This window comes from Lissotriton helveticus, chromosome 3_1 (assembly GCF_964261635.1).
Source record: "Lissotriton helveticus chromosome 3_1, aLisHel1.1, whole genome shotgun sequence".
Classification (NCBI taxonomy): domain Eukaryota; kingdom Metazoa; phylum Chordata; class Amphibia; order Caudata; family Salamandridae; genus Lissotriton; species Lissotriton helveticus.
The window spans coordinates 1,900,029,549-1,900,052,035 of record NC_136061.1 but is presented as its reverse complement, the minus strand read 5'-3'; the positions used below and the strand labels follow the sequence as shown (position 1 = coordinate 1,900,052,035).

The 22,487-nt window shown below is 44.1% G+C and overlaps 1 long non-coding RNA gene across 1 annotated transcript in view; it reads right to left on the bottom strand.

Annotated features, from left to right (window-relative positions):
- Nucleotides 1-22,487, bottom strand: part of LOC144825202 (uncharacterized) — a 204,543-nt gene that overhangs the window by 20,946 nt on the left and 161,110 nt on the right. Inside the window, exon 2 of the long non-coding RNA XR_013609333.1 lies at nt 19,125-19,202. This is a non-coding gene — a long non-coding RNA (uncharacterized LOC144825202). The remainder of the gene's footprint in view (nt 1-19,124; nt 19,203-22,487) is intronic.

The window sequence follows — 22,487 nt, the reverse complement described above, 5'->3', positions numbered from 1 at the left end:
TACATTTTAAATATCTGCACTAAATCTACGATACCCCACTCCATTTGCATAGGCACGGATTGTGCGCAGATGCAAAATGCAAACGCTTCAAGACAAACAGGGCTTACTTTGCGTACTTGGCGTGGAGTTGTGAAAAAGTACAACTCTACTGGGAAAAAATGGTTCAGAACCTCAGCGCGATCTCAAATAGTACATTGGTCTGCATGCCACAATTATCCCTATTAAGCCACATAACACATCTGAAATCTGCCAGGAAAAAATTGGTTGCTATAATGTTAATATTAGCAAAGCATAGAGTTGGGATAGCAGGAGGACTCCTACTGTATCACAATGAATACTGGACTCCATTTACTGCAAAGATAATTTTCAGGTATATGCAGAGGAACTGCCCACAACGTCGCTGCCGTCTGACTTTTGGGAACCTCTGACGGTCTATCTACGGGACCACCCGGACCTTCTTACAATTGCCAAATAAGTCTTGTATAAAATACTGATATGAGTCACTGCTGGTATGTTTTCCAAATGTGCACAAAGTTACCGAGAGGGGTGTAATATGCGTATATGTCATTGACATGTGATGTAATGCAAGATAGACATCGTGCTATATATGTATATGATTGATTTAATGTAAGGAAAATACTATAAATAAAATAAAAAGTATATGTCAGAAAAGGAGCATTGAAATATAGATGAACCAGCTTTGTCCTATATAATGTAATGGCTAAATAAGTGTGATAGCTGTTACTAAATGCTTCCAAATGTTCCTAGAAAGAAATCGCCTTACATCGATATTTTATGGCCAGGTGGAAGTGGAAATAAGATGGTGAGATACACCTGTCTTCATGGAATTCAAGTGTTGAATCTATGTAGGACCTCAACAACTGTTTTCCTCAAAGGCATCTTTTATTACTAATGATTTAAAGCCTCATTTGGATATTTTTAAATAAAAACAATATTTGAGGAGGAGGCTTCCATCACTCTGGTTTAGCAGTTTAACTTCTAATCAAATTTGAGTTAGTGATACCATTGTAGCTAATGTAAATACTGCACTGTAAACATTTCATTGGTCTGTGCCTAAGAACTTGATTGCTTCCCCTTAAAGGTTTCTGATTCATTGGCCAGCAAAGTATTATCTTGGCTTTTACAACCAACAATAAAGATTCGAAAGATGAAATGGTCACCCTGTAAGCCAGAATGCACATTGCAAAAACAAGCAAGTGGGCTTTCGCTTTTTAGCTTCCCAGATGAGGCTGACACCTGCCTCATTGCTTTCATGTAATACCAAACTACTTATCAGAATTGTTTACCTCTGAGGCGGAAGCCGGAGGCTTGTTCACTCGTTTTTAAAATTGGCAGCATTTTGTGTTTTGTAACTTTTAAAATTACCTGCACCCTTTACAGAGCTTCCTCTGTCCTGAGCACCCTCCCAGGCTTCCCACTGTCAGCGGATCGAGCGCTGCTCTGTGGGCAAGTTCCCAGGGCCGCCTTCGCATCGAACGCGAGGCCACGCCCACACATTAGGCCACGCCCACTTTCTAAACCAATAAGAAGCGCTGATTGATAGCGCTCTCATCAGAATTGTTTACCTCTGAGGCGGAAGCCGGAGGCTTGTTCACTCGTTTTTAAAATTGGCAGCATTTTGTGTTTTGTAACTTTTAAAATTACCTGCACCCTTTACAGAGCTTCCTCTGTCCTGAGCACCCTCCCAGGCTTCCCACTGTCAGCGGATCGAGCACTGCTCCGTGGGCAAGTTCCCAGGGCCGCCTTCGCATCGAACGTGAGGCCACGCCCACACGTTAGGCCACGCCCACTTTCTCCCTCCCTAAATGTGCCTTCCACGCAAGCGCAGCGGACGAGCGCAGCGGGCGCGCCGAAGGCGCGCCTAAGGCAAGCCTGTCTGCGCCCGTCCGCGCCGGGCCGGGACCAGGGGCCACAACCCCTTCGTTTCCCGTCACGCAAACTCGGCATTACACCTCCGAGGAACTCCGCACCTTCAACTCCCAGGTAACTCTGACCTGTGCTCATAAATTCGGCCCACTCGACCTACCCCCTCAATGCAATGATTGCAAGGCCCACCTCAAGCCTAAACACCACACGTCAAATCAACAAACGCTCAGACTATTTTTGCTGAATTGCAGGTCTCTTCCAAGGCACTGCACAGAGCTCTCTTTGTTAATTGACGAACAAAAACCAGACGCTCTCTTCTTAACGGAGACATGGCTAACCCCTCACTCCGATCCTGAGTTGGTTCAAATCCTGGGGCAGGAATACCAAATCATAAGACAGGACCGGGAAGGTGAAAGAGGGGGTGGTTTAGCCATAATCTTCAGAGACTGTTATACCTGTCGCCGCACCCCCAACCCTTTTCCGGAATGCGAAAGCATGTCATTCACCCTGGAATTTTCCTCTAATATAAGTTTCTCCGGAGCACTTATACACCGCCCACCAGGCACCCCCAAACAGTTCTACGACTCTCTACCCCCGTTAATCGCCGATTTGGCTTTATCGCCCTCCAACTTCACGTTATTGGGTGATCTCAATATACACTTCGATGACCCCAATAATTTCATTGCCAAAAACTAAGCGGGGACCTATCCGCTCTGCAGCTGCTCCAGCTGGTATCATCTCCTACGCACGCGAAAGGCCACTTGCTGGATCCTGTTTTCAGCAACTGCCCACATCTAAAGGCCTGTCCCCCTATAACGCTTCCTTGGACAGACCATGCACTAGTCCCGCTGCTTTGGACAACTGAAAAATCTACACCCTCTACACCTACTGTCCAAGAAAACCGAAACTGGTCTAAAATACCGCTGGCCCAGTGGACCCTGGAACTGCAAAAAACGATTCCCCTAATCGGGCAGACCCCCTCACAGGCCAATGAATTCTTCAATGAATGGATACAGAACTCTCTCAATACCACGTTCCCCCCAAAGAAAACAGTTTTTAAAAGATCCAGAATCTCAGCTCCCTGGTACTCCAATGAGCTACGGGAGAAAAAGCGCTTTTGCAAGAGACTGGAACGCAAATGCCGTCTGGAGTATGCGGAAGCAGACAAAACTATCGATAGAGACGCCATCAGGTCATACAAAAAAGACATAAAAAGTGCGCAGTCTTTATACTACTCAAATAAGATCGCAGAGGCCAGCTCCAGCTCGAAAGAGATCTACAAAATAGTAAAAAGCCTCACCACCCTCCCCACACCCCCTCCTATAGCTGAGAATCCTCAGCTACGCTGCGAAGATCTGGCCAATTTCTTTTCCCAGAAAATCAATCTCATTTACTCTTCCTTTCCACCTACAGAACAGACTGCCCCGACTAAAGCAGCGCCATGTCCCCTTCCGGAACATACATCGAACCACCCTCCGGTGCTGGCGGAATTCCCCGAGTTACAGGTGGATCTCCTCACCTCCCTCATGCACCAAGTGAAGTCGGGTTCCCCCAGAGACCCAGCACCCCCACATGTCCTGGTCTCCGCCACTCAAACCATTCTTCCCATACTGCTCAGAGTACTTAATACCTCGATCTCCACCAGCACAGTACCAAGAATATGGAAGCAGGCCATGGTAAGGGCTCTGGTTAAAAAACCCAACCTTGACACCAAGAACCTAAACAACTTCCGCCCGATCTCCTTGTTGCCTTGGGCAGCCAAAATCTTGGAGAAATACATAAACAGCATATTAACAACTTTTCTAGAGCAACACCATCTGCTCGATCCCTCCCAGACTGGCTTTCGTCCCAAGCATGGGACCGAGACGGCACTGCTGGCAGTCACAGAGGAGTCCAGGAGAATCTTAGATCGGGGAGGATCGGTGGCAATCATCCTCCTCGATCTGAGCGCGGCATTTGATACCGTGAATCACGGCATCCTTCTGCAGCGCCTCCTGGACACCGGAATATCTGACAAAGCCCTGGAGTGGTTCAGGTCCTACCTGAGTGACAGATCTTTCCAGGTGTATGAAGGGAATGTCACCTCCTCCAGCAAGCCTCTGAAGTGTGGAGTCCCGCAGGGATCATCGTTAAGCCCGACGTTATTTAACGTCTACATGAGGCCACTGGCTGAGATCGTCCACCCATTTGGTATTAAGATCGTTACCTATGCGGACGATACCCAGCTGGTGGTCTCCTTGGCACAGGCAGGCGGACCCTCAGCCAATGTAGATCTCGCTGGCTGCATGGAGATGGTCAAGAGCTGGATGACCAAGTCTTGTCTCAAACTTAACGGAGACAAGACTGAGCTCATGCTCCTGGGTCATACCGTACCATCTACCATAGACACTCTCTGGCCTCCCAGCTTGGGCCCTGCCCCTATTCCCAAAGACGCCATCAAGAGTTTGGGTGTCTGGCTTGACAGATCCCTGTCGTTCGATCAACAGGCAACAAAACTTTCTGCCACTTGCTTCGGCATCCTGAGAGTTATCAGGAAGATCCTGCCTCTTCTCCCCTTTGAAGCAAGAAAGACCGTGGTTCTGGGCCTAATTCAGTCGCGACTGGACTACGGAAATGCCTTGTATCTCGGAGCCCCTGACTTCACCCTGCGCAAACTGCAATTAATACAGAATTGCGCAGCTAGAACACTCTTACAACTCCCCCGCAGATCATCAGCAAAACCCGGACTGAGGACACTGCACTGGCTCCCTATAAAGGAAAGAGTAAACTTCAAAGCACTCTGTATTGCCCACCAGACCTTCTGGTCTACAGGACCGGCAATCAATATCCCTCTCATTACACCCTACCTCCCCACAAGACAGTTGCGCTCCACCTCTGCAAATCTAGCCACTGTGCCGCCAATAAAGAAATCAAGGTCAGGAGGCCGCTCCTTCTCCTACAATGTAGCTAAGAGGTGGAACGCTCTGCCCCAGCATCTCAGATCTAATTCCAATATTCTCTCCTTTCGTAAACACCTGAAAACGCTCCTATTCACTACTTAATGATGGAGCTGAACCTGCCTCCTCTAACCCAAACCTCAGACGGTATGCTTAGCGCTTGGACGCCTCAGGGCAGCTATGTGCGCTCTACAAATCGGAATTCATTCATTCATTCATTATAACTGAATACTATTGCCACCTTTTTAATTTTACAATCCAGTTCCCTAACAAAATAGTACTCTTGCCAAAGGTTTACTCTAAATTGATTATAATTTTGTTTGCGTCACAGAAATTGACTAAAGCTGTTAGCAAGCTGTAATATTCTGTGATTCCCAATGTGATGCCTTTCTACCATCTATGGAATGTTCATAAGTGCAGCTGTCAGAATGTTGGTGCTTTGCCTAGATAGTGACAGTTGGATGGGCTGAGCACCTGTATGGATGCTCCTGGTGGGGTCTTCCCTGGGTCCCCTTAAGTCCCCTACTGAGCTTGTATCTGACTCAACCTAACTGCTCAATAAATCTACCTGAAACCTACCTTCAAGCTTGGACTTATTTACTACATTATTTTGGCGACAATCCTATTTACGAACCTACCTCTCTCTCACCTCTACAAGGACTACAAGCAAGTTTATGGCACAAGATTTTCTGAAGTTGAACAAGACACCACAACTGGCATCGAGACCCCACCAGTGACCTGACACCGGTCGCCCACAGCAGCCAGTTGTTCAAGCGTCTGGTGAGTCTATTCTCTGTAAGCCCTTCTAGCAACAAGCCTTTGCTCTTAATAATAACTGGCAGCGTTTTCAACATAAGAAGAATATGTGTAAAATAACCGGTCGCTTGCATCAATCTGCCAGTGTTTGTTTTATGAAGTCCTGTCAACTGTTAAGAAGCAAGACAACAGACTTTGAAAAGTTTTAATGCTTCAGCCTAATTCTGCTAGTCGAATATTTGTAAAATCCGTAGTTGTGACTCACTAATGAACAGCTAAGCGTTAGTCAACTGCCAACGTTTTGTCCGCTCCTACAACAGTTTTATTATCGTGAGCACTGTGTCACTGCCATCAACTAAAGTTTTTTTTGGGAGATAACATCGTGTGTGTGTGCTCGTAAGTAAGACTGATGGAAGCTTAAAAACTCAGAGTCTTAGAAACTCAGTCAGATTTCCGTTTTGCCAGCTGCGCATTTTCACCGAGACCACGAGTGTGAGGGTTCATTGGTATTGAAAACAGCTCTAAGCTTATATTATCCGAGACAGTTAGAACTAAACAGTGTACAAGTTTGTGCTTTACATCGGGAATTTCAGTGATCGTTGGCATTTTATTTCATGGCTTTGGCGTTCACACGCAACTTTGACAGTTCAGCTGCAATTTTCAAAAAACAAGCAATGCGTATCTTAACCTGTCCTCGAGCCATGCAGCACAGTTTTTCAGATCCCTGTGGATGTCAATGCATTCTTCGAACTGATGTCAGACGCTCTGCTGCGCTGACGCACTGGGAACCACCCGATCCTACGTCGAAAAAACGTGCCACCATTTTGGAAAATCAAGTCTTCAGTGTTTACACTCCGATGTCTGTGGAGCCACCGAGAGAACGAAGATACCTACTGTTCACTGAGCAGATGAATTTACAAACGGAGACATTAACATTTACATTAACATCGACTCAGAACACTAGTTTTCTGCGGTGGGTGTTTGACATTCCTAAACTGAAAGATCGACGTAGGAGACAATTATCATTTCGGGTGAGAGAGTTCGCTCACCGGCGTACTTTTAACATGTTATTTTTTTTGCAGGTGTCATTCTCATTTTATTTCACAACATTTTAGCTTTAATTTATTATCATTCTGGGTTGGTGATGTATTTGTTTATTATGTTCACTGTCATCAATAGCCTGTGTATATAGTCGTTAGGTGAAATGTCATTTTTTTTGGTCCAGTTGTGGCACAATGGTTTTGTGGGTAGTGGTGTGTGGGAGCTGGTCTCCTTACCTTGGTTCATTCTCTGTGTTGGGTGGTGCGCACACTCCTTCACTAGTCCCTCCCTTTATGTGCCTGGTCTTTGTAGTTTATGCATTTCACAGTGTGGCTTTTATTCTTCTAGGCAATTGTTTTGTGACTGCAGTGACTTTATTTTGAATGCACTTTAATTAGTGTAACTTAAAGTGGTATCCAATCCAAGTTTAAACATACAGCTGTGTGTCTCTTACACTTCAGGCTGTATTTGTAATACAGCATGTCATTTTGAGAGGATGAGTTCTTTTGTTTGCTAAAGGTTCCTGCCTGTCCCTTTAGTTTAGGTTTGCACACACAGACCTCGCTAAAATATTTTTTCTGTCTTAGGTAGGGTTTTAGTCCCTTTAGTTTTCTGTTGTGCACGTCACTTGTCAATACACAGATTCCACTGGTCCTAGTTTGTCTGTGGTTTGTATAGGGTTATGCTCCCTTTAGTTCATAACTGTGCACATATAAGTATAGTGTCTATACACAGATTGCTCCAAATTATGTTTCTCTGTGTTTTGCTAAGGATTATAGGGCCCGATGTAGGTAAATCCCATTTACCGATTTTGAAATACCGAATTTTACCGATTCGGTATTTCAAAATCGGTAAATGGGATGTAGGTCCCAACATCTGGATTCGTTACCGAATCCTTAACAATTCTTTAATTACCGATTCGGTAAATACCGAATCGGTAATGCCCATTCATTCCTATGGGCTTTGAAGCCCATAGGAATGATTAGGCATTACCGATTCGGTATTTACCGAATCGGTAATTAAAGAATTCACAAGGGTGCAGGGGGTGTCACTTTGACACCCTCTAGCACCCCCAAAACGGGCATGTGTGCAATGTGGCACACAGACATGCCCTAAGGGCACGTCTGTCTGTCACATGGCACATGTGTACATGCACAGATGTGCATGTACACAGGAATCGGTTTTTTACCATGGATTTGTATTCCATGGTAAAATACCGATTCTGTAAGCCATGTGCTGATGGAACATAGGCTACCTACATTGCATTTTCGGTAATTTTACCGAATCGTTATCATTACCGAATCGGTAAATATTACCGAATCGGTAACTTTACCGATTCGGTAATGATAACGATTCGGTAAAATTACCGAAAATGTGCCCCTACATCTCGATAGCCCTTTACCGATCGGAAACGGCCGAAAATCGGTATTTTCGGCCGATTCCGATCGGTAAAGGGCTACCTACATCGGGCCCATAGTCCTTTAGTTTCTAACAGCACTACATTAGTCCACACATGGACCTCATATAGATTTTGTTGGTGCTCATTTTGATGGAATTTATTGAAAAGTTTAAAGTTTTTTTTACTTTTCTTGTTTTAAGTTCTACTTATTTCTGCTGTGTGTTTTCACAGTTTTGTATCTTGATACTTGCAACACTTGTAAGTTCTGTTCATATTCTCATGTATTTTGCAAATGAGATTTCGTGTTATTACCAAATTTAGCTTGAGTTTGGTTCTATTTTAGTGCTTTCATGCACTTATTGCTAAATATGTTCCGTTTTATCGTATTTTGATTAATTTTTCTCTTGCACTATTACCTTTGCATTACTGATTTGTATTTTGTTTAAGGTCAATGGTGTTCTGATGAGGTTTCTTCCTAATTGTTCCTCATCTTCTTTTCTGTTTTCTTCTTCCTAATCTGCTTTTCTGTTGAAATCTATATTTTCTCTTCAATCTCCATTCATTCCTGTTCTGGCCAGTAGGTGTGCGTTGGAGTTGTTTTTCCTATTTCTTCTATTCTTCTCTTTTCTGCTGTTGTATGAAAAAAAGGGATGATTTATATGTCTGGTTCCATTCTTCTATTCCTATTTCCGTATTTCTCTTCGGTTTCATTGTTCAAATTCCATTTCTTGATTTCCCTTGCTGATACGAGTTTCCTTATTTCTCTTGTTGTTTTGATTGTGACAGTTGTTCTCTTTTCGCTCTTCCTTTCTTTTTTCTTGCTAATTTTGTTTGCTATTGTTTCCCTGGTTCTGATTTGCTGTTTCAATCTTTTGTTTTTATATGAGAAAAGGGGATATGTAATATTCTGTGATTCCCAATGTGATGCCTTTCTACCATCTATGGAATGTTCATAAGTGCAGCTGTCAGAATGTTGGTGCTTTGCCTAGATAGTGACAGTTGGATGGGCTGAGCACCTGTATGGATGCTCCTGGTGGGGTCTTCCCTGGGTCCCCTTAAGTCCCCTACTGAGCTTGTATCTGACTCAACCTAACTGCTCAATAAATCTACCTGAAACCTACCTTCAAGTTTGGACCTATTTACTACACAAGCTAATACCAGTTTACTTAACAGTACAACGCCATCTGCATATTGCAGAGAAAATCTTGAATTGGTAAGCTTTAGAGGCTGAGAGGTTGTGCCATGTAAAAACTGATTAAAATCTGATATAAATGAATTAAATAATTACAACGTGAGTACACGGCCCTGTTTTACACAGTTTGTTGATATAATTTTTTGTGACACATAAGAGCTGGGATACAAGTTTATTTGCTCTCAAATATTTATATTTAGAGTTTTATTGCACTCAGCACATTTACGGGGATCCCTGGGCAAGGAGTTGTGACCAGAATTAGCCTCTATCAACTATATCAAAGGCTGAAGGGAAGTACATAAAATAAGAGTAAATGTAAGTTTTGTTGGGAATTACCTCTTTGATTAAAAGCAATAAAGCTAAGTTATTGTCCCAATAACTTGAACTCTAATGAAGACGAGTTTGGTTAAAGAGATTAAGTTCTTCTCTAATGACCAATCATTCAATTCTTTTAAAAGGTTACCCACAAAACAATTTAGCTTCTATGTCTAGACTCTAGTAGATAGATAGCTCTTCATTCGGTTAATTAAATAACCATAAAAGATATAGAAAAACAAGTAAAACCCCAGAAAACAATTCCATTCACATTATAGTTAAAATACATGGTACACAATACTTGATTCATAAATAGTGAAGCATGTACACTTGCTACAAATACAGTTATAAAATCGATTCAGTGAGTGAGCAAATCGTTTCAAGGCAGACAATAAAATACCGATGTTTAATGCCAAACCTCTTGGATCTTAACAATACTATTTTTTAAAAATGGCCCATGTTTGAACAGGTACGAATTTTTGCCAACATAAAGATGAACAACATTGCTGGCCTCACTTATTGAAACTGATCCACTCTTAAAAAGGTAACCAAAAACTTTTTCCTAGGAAAAGTGTATAAACTGCAAAACATTACGATATTTTTAATAGACTGAGCTTAGGTTTTATCATATTCACATGGGAATAAATTCCCGCCTGCAGCCAAGCCTTTAGGGAAAATGATTAGTGGGAGAAAAGAATTCAGCCTGAACCTGGATAAAAGCTGGCAATGGTAAACGTTATTAACAGAGGGTGGGTACAGTTCGATGGAACAAACTGTTTTTTTGTCAGACAGTTAGCCCGAATAACTGGTTTACGCATTTCGTGGTCCTTCTAGAGAGCAGAGAGGTGTAAAATAAAATTCAGTTTGACCCACAGAGAATCGGCCTTAACAATTTCTTCAGGCTGCACATAAAGGCTGGTGTTGCCCAGAGATGTCATTTCAGGCTTGATGTAGCTCAGCCAGGGAATTGCTTTAGAGTTGTCCAAGGAGTGACAATCACTGATTATCAGCCTATTAAGGAAGGGTTAGCTCACTCTTACACCAAATCGACAACCAGCATAGCTGAGGACTAAGTTTAACAATGTCTGAAATGTAACTTAGGCCAAGTTCCTCGTGCACAGCAAATGTTGGTGATCTTTGGGGCACCCCCCAACACCTGCCTGAAAATGTATTTTCTTCTAACTGAAGGGGGCTGCAATCACGGTGCCCTTAAATATCACTCTTGTAGCAGGCAGAAGAGACACACTTAGCTATATAAATATGAATCAATGCTTTTTCAGGTTTCCTGCCCACCCTTAAACTGAAATCCATACCGCACTGAATAATATGGCTAAAGTGAGGGAGTTAGATTGAAAAGAGGGGCCCCAAAAAGTCTTGTCATGAAACAAAATTACCAAATAGGTGAAGGAACGGACTTTAGTGATCTTAGAGTAGAGGCAGAAATAACTCTTAGTTTTGGTGTGGCTTAACCCCACAGCCATCACAAAAGATTTCAAAGTGTTCACGGACAGGTCCAAACCCTCCATAAACTCAACGTAAGAATCAAGAAGCAGTTCAAGATCTAGTGCCGTCTTTGACATAAGGACGGCATCGTCTGCGTATAAGAGGACTGGTAATGCCTGAGAACCCACCCGAGCGGAGTCTCCTTGTGCTTCCAACATTGTAGCCTTTAGGCCATTGATATAAATGGTGAATAGAAAGGAGTTCAAAGTGCATCCCTGTCAAGCACTTCTGGTGATGTTGAATCTTCTGGTGCAGGTGACATCCTCCCTGAATCTAACAGAGGCAGAATTTTCCATGTGGATGTCTGCCAGAAAAGAGACCAGGGCTTGGTGAACCCCATATCTAGTAGTGCAATTAATTTAGTAGGTTCCGAAGTGGAAGTTTTTTTGGGGGATAAAGCATTGACCTTTCATGACTCACAAACAACTCCCTTGTGCAAGCATAAAGGGTGCTAATCGCTCAAATCTCAGGGGCATTCTTTAAATGCATAGCAGAAGGAGCCAGGCCATGAAAAGCATCTAATCAACACTTCTATATTATGTTCAAGATAGATTTCAAAATCTGTTGCCGTATTGTGACTATATTCAGGCAGTGATGTAACACATGTAATTTGGTTGCTGGTAGAACCCTCACGCTACCGTGCTGCTTCCAATTCCAATGAGTAATGTTATTAGCTCTAAGTGGTCATAACTGTCAACCATACTCTTAATAATATATTAACATTTCCTTGTATCTTTACTAAGTCAAACTGCATACAACTCAAGGTTGTTCTTTGTCTTGTTGGACTCACTTAGCAGACCATACCACTTGCTAATACTCTTGCTTAAGCAAACTTTTTCTGACTAGTATTTTATTTTAAGTTAAGGCATTCTTTTTTCCTCGAAGGCTTTTGTGAATCAATTGTTAGAAGAAAGAGTACAAATCTTTGAAGAAATTGTTTCTTTTTAGCAGCGAAATGCCAATAAGCCATTTCACCATGTCTTCGCAAATGTTCATGGAAACTGTTTCTTGAGTGCTATTGCAACTACAAATTCGATTTTTATTTGAAAACATACATGAAAAAGTATTGTACTGTTAGCTCCGCCCATTGAATTTGCTTACATTGAGCACAACTGGAGGACGCGTTATATTTGTATTAATTAGTTATGACTCTCTGGGGCAGGTGATCACTCTCAGGGATTTTTTAAATATTAAACCTTTGTTATACATTCAAAAAGCTGCAGACGAAGAAATGAACAGTATAGTGATTCACATCTGCCAGTAACACATCGTGAAAATGATACTGTGCTATCCTTAATAAATATATCAATCAATGCATGAATAATAAACGTACGAAGGATGGAATGCAGTGATTCATTAAGGGATTCCCTTCTTTGGGTAAACTGAGCTTGATCAGGAATGCCACAGTGGCCAATTTGCCAAATGCAGGACTCATCGTCCATAGGGTCAATTGGGAGATTTATGTTAATATCTCCAGAAATTAGCCATAGGGCATTGATATAAAGTTGGTTAGGGCACATTCAATGCATCTAAAAATATGTTTACATCCTGGCTTTTTGCTCAATTACAAGGGGAAGAGGTAAACATTAACCAATAACAAGGGATTTACTCATACTGCTGAGGTCCAGTTTTCTATAACTAAGGTCAACATTGATAAATTACCGGTTTTGTGTTGAACAACCTTAAAACTGAAAGCCTGTAAAATATATATGATTAATATCACACTAGTGTGAACTTTTTTGCTTATAGGGAAGAGTAGTTGCTAAACAGGGTTTGCTGATGTGGAGAAGAACGTAGGGGTCCATTATGATGATGGGCGGATTGCCTCCGCCAGGGTGGCGGTGGCCACCGCCACCCTAGCGGAGGCAATCCGCTCGACAAGCACTCTTGTTTTCCCCTCCGCCAGATTAGGATGGCGGAGGGGACAGCGGCGGACGGAAAGACCGTCCGCCGCTTTACCGCCGCGGTCGCCTTACGACCGCGGCGGTAATGGATTAATATGGTGGCGGTGTCCAATGGACACCGCCAGCCATATTACAATGGCACCAAGTAGAGGCCTTTCCGCGGCGGCAATGCCGCCACGGAAAGGCAGGCGGGGATTGCTGCGGGGGCCCCCTGCAGGGCCCCCAGGTTGCCACCACTGTCGGGGGGCACATGGGGGTACCTATGGTACCCCCCCACATTTGCATATGCAAAGCGGCAGTGCACCGCCCGCCACAATGCTAAAACTACAGGATGCGCCCGCCACTGTGGCGGGCACATCCTAATTACCCCCGCTCTTATGGCGGGCGGTCCCGTTCCTCACTATGGTGACGGGCGGACAAAGTCTGCCCGTCATCATAATGGACCCCTTAGTGTGAGCTACCGCAAAGTCTGGCTGACTGGCGATGCACCCTGGGCAGATCTGCGAGCAGATAGGTCCCAGTCTCCTGTCAGTTCTCAGAGCTTTTTTGCTGAAATGTCTTGTACATCCCAAGTTTCGGATTGTGGTTGTTTGGGCACCTTTAGCAGCAATTCCAAGAGTCCAGGGCTGGGTGGGCACCACTTGGAAGGTAGGGCTGACTTCCAGCAGCGCCCAGGTGCAGTGTTCAAGTTGTTAGAGCTTTTTATGTCCTTGTAGCTCAGAACAGGAGGCCAGTTAATCAGCCTTTTGTGTCACTTTGGTAGTCCCGGGAATACACAGCAAGGCAGGTCTCAAGCAGCAGGACAGTCCTTAGAGGGTACAAGACAGGCTTCAAGCAGCAGGGCAGTTCTCTGGTAGCAGCAGGCTAATCTTAAAAGTTAAAGCAGGCCGCAAGCAGCATCGCAGTCCCCTGAAGTGCAAGGCAATCCTTCTGGGGTCACAGGTCCCGGAATGAACTGAATAGTGGGTTTGAGGCTATGGTCCTATTTTCATACCTGGTGCCAGCTTTGAAGTAGAAGCTTCATGAGGTTTACCCACACAGAAGGTGCTGGATTTTACATCGTCCTGCTCAGGCTCCAAGGCGTCTAGAGGGACAAAAGACTGGTGTGAAGTTCTTTGAGTGTGTGCTGAGGCAGCTCCATTGAAATGCATTTGTGGCAGGGAGCAACCCCGCCCCTCCCATCCTGACAAGACGGACCATCCTGCCAACATCTAGTCCCCGATTGCCTCACTGTCTGGGAGGAATACACATAGGCCAACTGTCATTCTAATCAGAGTCATGTGACCCGGGACACAGACTACAGGCACCAAATGGTAAGGGCAAGAAAATGGCAAATTTTTTAAAGTGGCATTTTCAGAATTGTGACTTATAATCTGACTTTACCATTAAAGAGGATTTTAAATTACAATTCTCTTGAAACCAAACATAACATTTGTACCTTTTCCCCCAAAACCGTTATCATTTATTAAATGCAATAATGTAACCCGATGTTATCCTATGGGAGAGGTAGACCATGCAGTAGTGAAAAACTAATTTCACAGTTTTTCAATACCAGGACATGTAAAACTTTAAAGTTCCTGTCACACTTTTTAAATACACTGCACCTGCCATAGGGGCTGTCTATGGCCTATTTAGGGGTGGCTTATATGTATTAAAAAAAGAAGAGTTATGCCTCGCAAAAGGGTTATATTGCCATATTGAATTGGCTGTTTAAAACTGCACACAGACTGCGATGGCAGGCCTGAAAAATTATTTGAAGGGCTACGTAAGTGGATGGCACGATAAGAGATGCAGGCCCACTAGTAGCATTTAATTTGCAGGCAATGGGTACATGCGGTACTACTCTACTAGGGACTTATAAATTAAATTAAATGTGCCAATTGGGTGTAAGCCAAATGTACCATGTTTAGGGGAGAGAGCAGAAGCCCTTTAGCATTGGTTAACCGCAGTCTTACGGCCAACAAAAACAAATTTCAGTAAACAGAAAGGGAGTAGGAAAAATATTTGGGAGAAGAACCATCCTAACTCTGACATGTCTAACAAGAGACATTACTATGAGTTCCTTTCCCTTCCGTATATATTGCAGCTTACACATCTGTCATTGGTTGTGCTGGTTTCTTAGGAAGTCTGCAACCAGGTGGAAGTTCCTACATTTCCTCAAAGTTACCACCAACAGGTCTTTGGTAGACCTGAAGTGTCTAATCTATTTGGAGGAGCATGGAGGTGAGAAACAGATCCATCACATATTCCCGCATGCTTTCTCCCCCATTCCCTTTGGCACATCTCTGCACTGAGAGGGATTTTGAAGGTGCTTCTACTCACTTAGCAACTAAATATTATATTCCTCCCGAGTCTGCAATGTCGTCCCTAGCTACACTTCCTCTTCTGACTTATCATCAGCCATACCTTAACTATCATCCACCTACCTTCAAGATTACCACCTACCTTTGAGTTCTGCCATTTCCCCATGAAGTTCTTGTGGCCATGAGATCTGACCTGATCAAGCCCACTAGGTCATAACTTGATACATAAATTTAACCAGGTGGCTCTGTGTGACATGGCCATACTGTATTATGCTGTGTGCTCTCATCACCCCAGCCGAGTGTATTGTCCAATTCCTTTAATTAATTTTTTTGCTCTAGCGTTGGCCCACATTCCTTTGACTGAGGGGTCCCTTCTGGTTCTGTCACCTACCATGACAGATGTACAAGTGCCTCCACCTGCAGGCCCAGATACTGCTGCCCTCACACTCGCCAATCTCTTTGCCACCTATGCATCGACTGCTGACGGCAGCCTAGTTGTGCACTGTATTCCTGCAGGCTTATGACCTACAGTCCAATCCACTGATCAATGGGATTTCACTCATGTGTCGGGGTCAGCCATACTCCCCCAAGCTTCTGTTGTAGGGCCAGAGTGTCCTAGCACCTGAATGCCGGCTTAGCAGCTCTTTGCTGCTCTTCCAACTCACCCCAGTGCCTCTTCCCACCATATGCTGCTCAACAGGATTCAGGCCTCTGTAGCTCTGCTGCTTGTGTGGCATTGTGAATTTAGGACTCTGACCGTGTCCGCCATGGCATTTCTGGACTTTTTCCTGCTGTGTCCCTGATCTTTTCTCAAAATGCTAATCAGATTTCAAACCCTGTAACTATTCCACCAATAGTATTCAGGGCTGTTACACCCAATACATCAGGCTGTCTGCAATCTATCACTGCAGTCTAACTTCCGCCATGATTAGACCCTCTGGTAGCTGGGAAGCATGCTCCCCCATGCTGGAGGGCCTGGGCTCTTGCACTGCTCCTCAAGCAGGTCTCCTCCTTCGTCGGGAGATTCGTGTACCTATTAGTAGCGCTCAGATGGACCCTGGGCTAGTTTCAGCCACAGTGGGATCGATGTGGTGCATCGAAGCGCACACTACAACAGCAAGACTGAGGAGTGTTAAAATTATTTACAGATCACTAGACCCACAGGGGACGTTTAGATGCATGAAATAGCATTCCTCAAGACTGTAGATGGTCAGCCCCTACAACGCTCATTAGTGATGACAATACTACAATTCCAATTAAAAAAATGCACACTTGTACGTTTTGTTGCATTGAATAGTATTATGATTCCTGTTCTTGCAATTGGACATGATCCTACATAACGATAATGAAAACAATATGGAAATGATATAGCGGGGTCCAAATTGAATGTGATTATATAATTCAAAAAGTTTGTGGACACAGGCATCTAAAACAATCCAGACACTTTACTTAAACGAACTTTATGAATGATGATCGACTCAGGAGCTAAGGTTGTATACGCACCCACAGCGGCTCCTAATCTACGAACCCATATACAATAAACAAGCTTGCATACTGGCTATACCTTTGAGCAGAAAAAAACATTTAGCACCCTTCGTCCCCAGTGCAAGTCTTGAGGGGTGAGAGCTAAGTTCCTAAACTTTTAAAGGGTGTTTGAAACTAATGTCTCCCTACCCCATTGGCTCTTCTTTCTGTGCACATTAAGACAGTAAGGGATGTTATTAATATTAATAAAGTACTGATATATTAATACCATGCTATCGCGATATGTGGAATACTTGCTGTGTGAAGAAGGTAATCCTCACTCACAAAAGTTGGCATGTGTATTCACGCCCACATCCTCCTCCCCCTGCCCCCCCCCCCCCACACCCACACACAGTATCACCAACAAAGTAGTCCCAGTCAGGCTAAAATTCCTGTCTTTTTCTGAACTCAGGAGGCAAGAATGCTGTCTAAATTGTGTGTGATTTTGTGAATCGAATCCTCTGCTCCAAAGAGAGAAAAGGAGCTTATAATTTGCTTGTTATGTGTGGAGAAAACGAGGGAGTTATTATTTATAATTATATGCTTTTGTGACAAAAAAGAAAAGCTTTCATCATGGCTCTTCACTTCGTTTACACATCTGCACTAGCAACCTGAGAAACGAGCATTGGCATAGCCAATAGGTCTCGCTTTCGGAACTTATAAGTATTTAGTTATGGAGCACAATATCATTGGTGCAACAACATTAACTGTTGCACGGTTAAACACTTATAAGGTCCCAAAGACAAGGCCTGTTGGCTATGCCAATGCTTGTTTTATAATGTCAACTACTTCATTCGGGCCTCATCAGGACAAGGGTATAAGGAAATACATAAAGCATAATAAAGAAAATCAAAACCACAGGTATCTCCAATTCAATTCCAGTTACGTACGTTCATACTCTAAGATGTGCTGATCACCAGGACATGCAAAAGTGCGCCCATATAGCCTAAACTCAAAAGAAATAGTCAAAACTTATTGTGAAGTAAAATTGCTATTAAACAAAATCCTTGATTCTAAAACGACCAGAATGCTGCATAACTGCAAATAAACCTACTGATCTGACTAATCATCCAAGAAAACTCACAATAAACCCTGTTCCCATGCCATCATCATGTTACAGTGTTAGAAAAGTGAATACAATTAATCAAGTGCCGTCACCCACCTTAGTGAGTGTGACCCTGCGGGCCTCAAACTTCGTGGGCACCGCCTGTCTCATGCATAAAAAAAAATCTTTTTACAGAACTCACTTGTGAAGCCTCACCAAGAGGGCTCGTGTGTGCCTGTATCACAGTACCAACATTTACTGTGTAGTACAAAGGAAGCGGTCCTCAATATTACTTGGACCCACATGCTTAAAGGGAGACAGAGCAACAAACCATCAATCTCAATCGAAAACCATTCTCAACTGAACAGCATATATGTGGATAAATACTCTATCCTATGTACTTTACAACTTCAAAGAGATCACTGGATCCTATTAAAGCATGCATACAAGTGTTCCTGAATGAGTCATAATCATTATTGAACCAGCAAGTCTTTACATCACTGTGTGGCGACATAAACATATATATGCCTGCTCAGTCTACTAGTGCCAATTACACCTCCGGGATATTCTAAGTACCCTTCTGCAGGGTAAAATCACTTACCCCAAATGCGCTCCTCCACGTGCACCGATATGTTCCCCCTCTATTTTGGGAAAACACCTTCGCGGGACCTGCATTATGCCTATGTTTAAAGATAGCCTCCCTCTGACGCTAACCAATCATTTGATCTTTACGTAAGTGCAATGGAGGAAATACTCCATGTACCTAAAGCGGCCTACCGCTCGGGGACCTCCCAAACGGGTCAACAAGGAATCTTATAATTACTAAAAACCACACAAAAGCAATAATGAAATATAAAGAAACTGCAATAATATAGCGAAATGACATCCAAATAGTGACATCTTCCCCCAATTCTGCGTGAGTGCAATGGAAACAAGCACAAGCGCATGCGGCAGCAGGGGGAGGGGAGAGAGGACGGGGCCTGCACGATTCCCTTGCGGGAGAGAGCAGCAAGGTGCAATAATTTCTAACATATGGCGCCGCTGCTTGCTCCCGCAAGGGAATCGCCAAACGTGCATGTGTTGCCATTCAAAGCAATGCAACGCGTGCACGTTTTTGCCCGCAAAGCTGTGCCAATTACTAAAAGTCTTTTTCCCAGCAGCGTCAGCGCACTACGTAGGCGAGACCTAAAAAGAACTTGCATGAGATTGCGCCTTTGATGATGGCTGCTCTCATAATACTGACATTTAATTTACTTATCAGACTAGGGTGAATATTAGCATGTGTTATAAAACTATGTAAATGATATCAACTGTCATACTTTTAATATAGTTTGTCCAGTCAGCCAAATCAAACTTGTAAAACTCCTCTTCATTTTCAGTAGCATATCTTCTTCCATCTGAAAATAAGAAAAATAGATGTTAAAGTAAACTAAATGACAAAGGCGAATATAGCCTATTGGAAAAACAAATATGGCGAAGGCCCAAATTGAACCAACTTCGCAATAGGGCCAAAATTGTGGCAGTCCTACTTTATATTGTAGTTGCTGACTTCATAGCATGCAACGGAGAAAAGAGAAACTGTTCTAGTTAATATCACATTAGCATTTTAAAACTTAGTCAAAAAATATGGAAATTCGTTTCTGAAACTATTGTAAAATATATGGCTCTACTTTTACTTATAAATTATTTTTACGTGCGCAACAAAATTTGAAAAAACTGATACTCTGATAGCTCTAGTATCACTTGTGGATTGGCATTCAGAACAAGCATTGGCAATACTAATAGATTCAGAGGCCCAGCTAGACCTTATGCCGCCGTGGACAGCACATGATACGTAAGTGTGCATGCTGTCTTATATGTGTTGGCACATATCATGGAGGTCTGTCTTTTACATTTCGGACGCACAGGTTCTACAAAAGGCGGAGAGGTGAGGATTGCTCACAGGAGATGTGGATTGCTGACATTCCTTAGAGCTGGGTGGGTCACACACATTGAAAGTAGAGGAGTGGAGTATCCTCTGTGCACATCAAAGGTCTCTGATTCCAGGAAGAGCTACTGGTCAGTGGAGCCTGGGTTTATTGACATTCCCTACTGACCAGTGGGACAGATAAGGTAGGCCCTACCAGAGAATCTGATATTCATTCATTTGATAACTTTATTTCGGTCATTGACCATAAAAGTGCAGATAAAATATATACAAGCACAGTAATAAAATCCAATGATTAAAACACTTTAAAAAGTTATTAAACAGTGAGTTATCAAAAGGTGAACTAATGACCAGGTTATTTCCTTATAGTAAAAATAATTCTTCTGCGCCACATGCCATATAGAAAGCGGGAATCCGAAAAGACAATAGGAGGGGCAGTGTCATATGTTAGAACTCTACAGGCCTGTGCGCACTGTTTAAGTCCCAGGTTCCTGCACAGCGGTGTCAACTAGCATTTCCGTGTTTTACTATAAGCCGGGAAGAAGAACAGAACGTGTGCAATATCTTCTGTACTATTGCTGCATGCTGGGCAGGTTCCCTCCTCTGAGTCAGCCCATTTAGAAGTCAATGCCCCAATGGGGAGGCAGCCATGTCTTAGTTGAATGTATAGTTTCCTTGCAAGGGCAGGCTGCACTAAATCTAAAAATTCCTCTCTCTTGGGTGCAATTTTCACTTGCAGGAATTCAGTGTTGTTGAAGAGTATAACACTTTAAGGCTATAGTATCTTATGGAGGCCAGCAACTCAGACCTCTGCAACCACGGGCAACTCTCCTCAGGGGACTCCCACAGTTGAGGCAGGCCAATTTGGTAGGAAGGGCCTTGATGTGAAGTAGCCAAGGAATATTTTTATACTTTATCCGCCTCCATACTGCAACAAATTCCGCTCTGTAGTCTACAAGCTCCGGTACGGACCAGAGTCTTCTCCAGAAAAGGAGGGGTCGTGCAGCTATCAGTTCTTTAATAGACTCGAGACCCAGGTCCAGACGCAATGGTATCAAAGGGGTGCTTTCTCATAAAGCCCTGCTCAACCTTTAGTAGGCTCAATGCATTCTTATGCCCCCAGAGCTCTGCTCCATACAGAGCAGCTGTCCTTGCCTGGGTTCTGTATATCTCAAGGACGGGGGCGGATGGTTTAAACTGTGCTGTGTTGTGAAATTTGCCAATACCCCCTATGATCTGTGAGAATCTCAGGGCGGATCTAGATACCTGGCAACCCCAATCAAAGTTTTCGGACAGCAGGACCCCCAGATATACAAAGGTTTTCACCCGCTCTCGTGGGATACCATTCAAAACTGGGTTCGGGCGGGTGCACCTCGGGGGGTTGAATACCATAAACTTGGTTTTCTCCAAGTTTATCTCCAATCCCCGCGAGGCACAAAAGGTTGCAAACCCGTCCAGAACCCGCTGGATGCCCGCCGATGTTCGGGACAACAACAAGGTGTCATCCGCGAACATCAGAGCGGGCACCCGGCCAGTAGCCAACCACGGGGCATCACTGTCCCTAACCCTGCCCAAATCATCCACCAGGCCATTGACATAAAGGCTGAAAAGTGTAGGGGCCAGGGCACAACCCTGGCGTACCCCCCGGGGTACGGGGAAACGGGTCGAGAGTTCACCGTTCTTCCCGCACCTCACCTGGGCATAGTTCCCTTCATGGAATCGAATCAGGACATCTAGTAGGTAGGACGGGAGGCCTAGTTCTTCCAGCACCCTCCATAATCTCTCCCTAGGCACCAGGTCGAAAGTGGCCCGCAGGTCCACAAAGACAAGGTAAAGTCTGCCACCCTCTACTCTTGCAGTTTTCCAGAAGAGGACCTGCAGCCTGAAGATTTGGTCCAGGGTCGAGATGCCAGATCTTAAACCAGCTTGGAGGGTGGCTAATATTGCATTTTCCTCCATCCACCCCAGTATTCTGTCCAGTAGGATCCGGCCCATTAGTTTTTGGGTGGTATCTAGAAGGCTAATGGGCCTGTAGTTAGATGGAAGTAACGGGCATCCCTTTTTATATATGGGGACGATCTCAGCTCCCAACCAGGTTTCCGGTAACTTAGAAACCCAGAGGACCGCATGAAACAGAACTGCAAGGTACGGTGCCCAGATTTTGGGCTGGGAGCGAAAGAGGTCACCAGGTAGTTTGTCGAGGCCTGGGGCTTTATTTGGGAGCAATCTGTCAATAGCAGATTCCACTTCTCTGAGAGAGATGCTCTCTAGCTTTCAAGAGGTGGTCGTTTCCCGGGCATCCAGGTGACCCGCCCGATAACCCGAGCCCGAGGCCCCCAGCAGTCGATGCTCATGCGGGAGGTCTAGGGCCGGGGAAATCTGGGGGGCACTGTCTGCTTCTGGCGTCTGGTCCTGACGTTGAGCCGCGCAGCTGCTAGTCTCGGGCCATGTATAAAGGGCTGCAAAATATGCCTCCCATACTGAGGGAGCAATGTTCGGAACAGCGACCTCCCCTCCCCCTTTAGTGCCTGTATTAACTATGGTCCAGAATGTTTTGGCATCCTAAGAAAGGAGCGCACATCTCAGTTCTTCCCACCTTGCTTCCTCCCTCTCTCTCTTGGCCCTGAGGATTTCCTTTTTATACAGCAATCTGGTTGCTCTGGTTTTTACATTATCTTTTGCCTTTACTGCCGCAAGGAGGTCCCTTTTTAGTTTCCTGCAAATACGATCAAACCAAGGGTGTGTCTTAGGGGTG